A 2,463-nucleotide genomic window follows, 5' to 3' on the forward strand; every position below is an offset into this window, starting at 1 on the left:
CTTGTTTCAAATCTCTTCTCTTCTCTATCTCCTCCCCCCAGTGGCATCTTCTGATCATCTATAAATGACACCTATTGTGTTGGAATTATAGGTCATTAAATATGAAATGTCTGATTTCAAATTAAAAATTTAGTTTATTATCTCAAACAAGAAGCAATACAATTAATCAAAGTATGCACATAAACTATCGACACAGTTTTGCCATCTTAATGGTAGATTGTTTATGACAACAACAAAGAAGCCTGGAGAACCAGTGGCAATGAAATCTCAAAAGGCATTTGTTTCCCACAGATTGTTGAGGATGGGATATTTTTCCTTGAAAGAAGTGGTCCAAAGCTTGGAAGAAGTGGTAGTCATTTGCTGCAAGATCTGGTAAATAGGGTGGATGACAGAGAGTTTGCAAGTTCAGCCCCTATAGTTTGAGCAGCGTTGTTTGTGTGACATGTGGTCCAAGGTTGTCTTGCAAAAGGATTGACCTGTCTCTATTGACCAATCTTGGCTGCTTAATGGCAAACATCCTCATCATTTCATCCAACTGGTTGCAGTAGACATCCACTGTAATCGATTGACCAGGTTTCATGAAGCTGTAGTGGATAATACCAGCACTGGTCCACCAAACAGACACCATTAGCTTTTTTGGATAAATATTCAGTTTTGAACTGTGTTTCTGCACTTCATCTTTATCCAACCATTATGCTGAATGCTTGCAATTGTCAAAAAGAATTCGTTTTCATCATACTAACAATACGGTGCAGAAATGGTTTGCCTTTATGTTGTGACAGCACAGAAAGCCAAGCTTCAAGACGATTTCCCTTCTGACGCTCATTTAATTCATATGGTACACATCTATCCAGCTTCTTTACTTTGCCAATTTGTTTCAAATGGTCCAATATTGTTGGAATAGTAACATCAAACCTTGCTGCTAATTCATGCGTAGGTTGAGATGGATTTGCTTCTAGTATAGCTTTCAGCTCATCATTATCCACCTTGGTATCTGGTCACCCATGTGGCTCATTTTCAAGATTAGAATCAACAGAATGAAACTTCTGCAACCAGCAATGTACTATGTGTTTATTAGCCACATCCTTCCCAAACAGTTTGCTGATATTTTGAGCTGTCTGTGCCGCACTGGTTTCATGGTGGAACCCATTCAAAAATAACACAAATTTTTGACTTATCCATGGTTTGACAAAAATTGCTCTAAAAATTTTGAAAGATAATCACAAGCCAAAACCATTCATTTGAAAGAATGAGGATGTACCTTCACAACAAAAATAAAGCAGGAAGTGTCAAAGTGAAAATGTCAGATATGTCAACTGTCAAATTCAGTACTGAAGGAAATCAGACATTCCATACTTAATGACTTTTTTTTTTTCTTTGCGCAAGAGGGAGTAGTTAGCAGTTCTCAGGTGGTAGGCCCTCACTTGTAGGATTGTTGCACTTGTCATAAGTCAGATATACCCGAAGATTAAGTTGTGGACAATGTCTACAGCCAGGCAGGACTGCTCAATGTCTTTCCCACAGGGAACTTCTGTTCCATCTACATTACGGTTCAGGAGGGAGAGAGAGGTGGCCCAGTGAATACCATAAGTGATGCCCTTTTTATGCCATCAAAAGTTTGCTGTGGTTTCTTGGAAAGTGTTCATTCTACTTTAGCAGGAAATTGTGGTTGTGAAGGACAACCACTTTTTCCTCTGCTTGGTTCAGTTGTTCAGGAATTGGAAATGAGCTTCAATTCTGGAAAACAGAGATCATCCAGCTGTGATTAGCAGTGGATGGGCAAGAAAAACTTTAATGGTCCACTGAGGGAATGAATCCGAGACATAGGGCACATTAGCAAAGTGGTCTGCCTTAAACATGCTCGGGTAAATGCCTAGAACAAGGCTCCCAAACCTGAATAATCATCAGAATCTAGAGGAACTTTTCCAAATATAATTCCCAGGCTCAATTGAAATCTACTAAATTAGAAAATCAGAGGGAGTCAGAAGAGAGTATGTGCAGACTAAAGTCTCTATATCCTCCCATCTGTGTGATTTTGATGATGAGTCAAAATTGAGAAGACTTATGAAGAGTAAATATGTTTATACATATGTATACATAAATACATGCATATGTATATGTGTGTCTGTGTGTCCCTTTGTGTCTAGATACAAAAAAGCTTATTTGCTATACTAGGCACACATTCAGACAAGACAAATTTGGTTACTGTTTCATAAACATTTCAGAAATATCAACGTGAGTGGCCCAGGAAACATTATTTATTGAAGTAGTGTAAATTATATCTAAAGATAATGATGAAATTACTACTTCCAAAGTTGAAAAAACCAACCTCATTATTTGTGGTGATTAAATTAAGAATGAAACAAATTTACCAGAGGCCTTTTTCTTGTCAAGGTTATAAAGTCTTTCAGTTCCTGTATCTATAAAATAGAGGGTGATTAAACTCAAAACACAAAATGTATG

General features: G+C 37.5%; 1 protein-coding gene across 1 annotated transcript in view; it reads right to left on the bottom strand.

Annotated features, from left to right (window-relative positions):
- Positions 1 to 2,463, bottom strand: part of DMD (dystrophin) — a 2,517,447-nt gene that overhangs the window by 1,471,373 nt on the left and 1,043,611 nt on the right. The gene's annotated exons all lie outside the window — the stretch shown is intronic.

This window comes from Propithecus coquereli, unplaced genomic scaffold, assembly GCF_000956105.1.
Source record: "Propithecus coquereli isolate 6110/MARCELLA unplaced genomic scaffold, Pcoq_1.0 Scaffold132, whole genome shotgun sequence".
Lineage (NCBI taxonomy): Eukaryota > Metazoa > Chordata > Mammalia > Primates > Indriidae > Propithecus > Propithecus coquereli.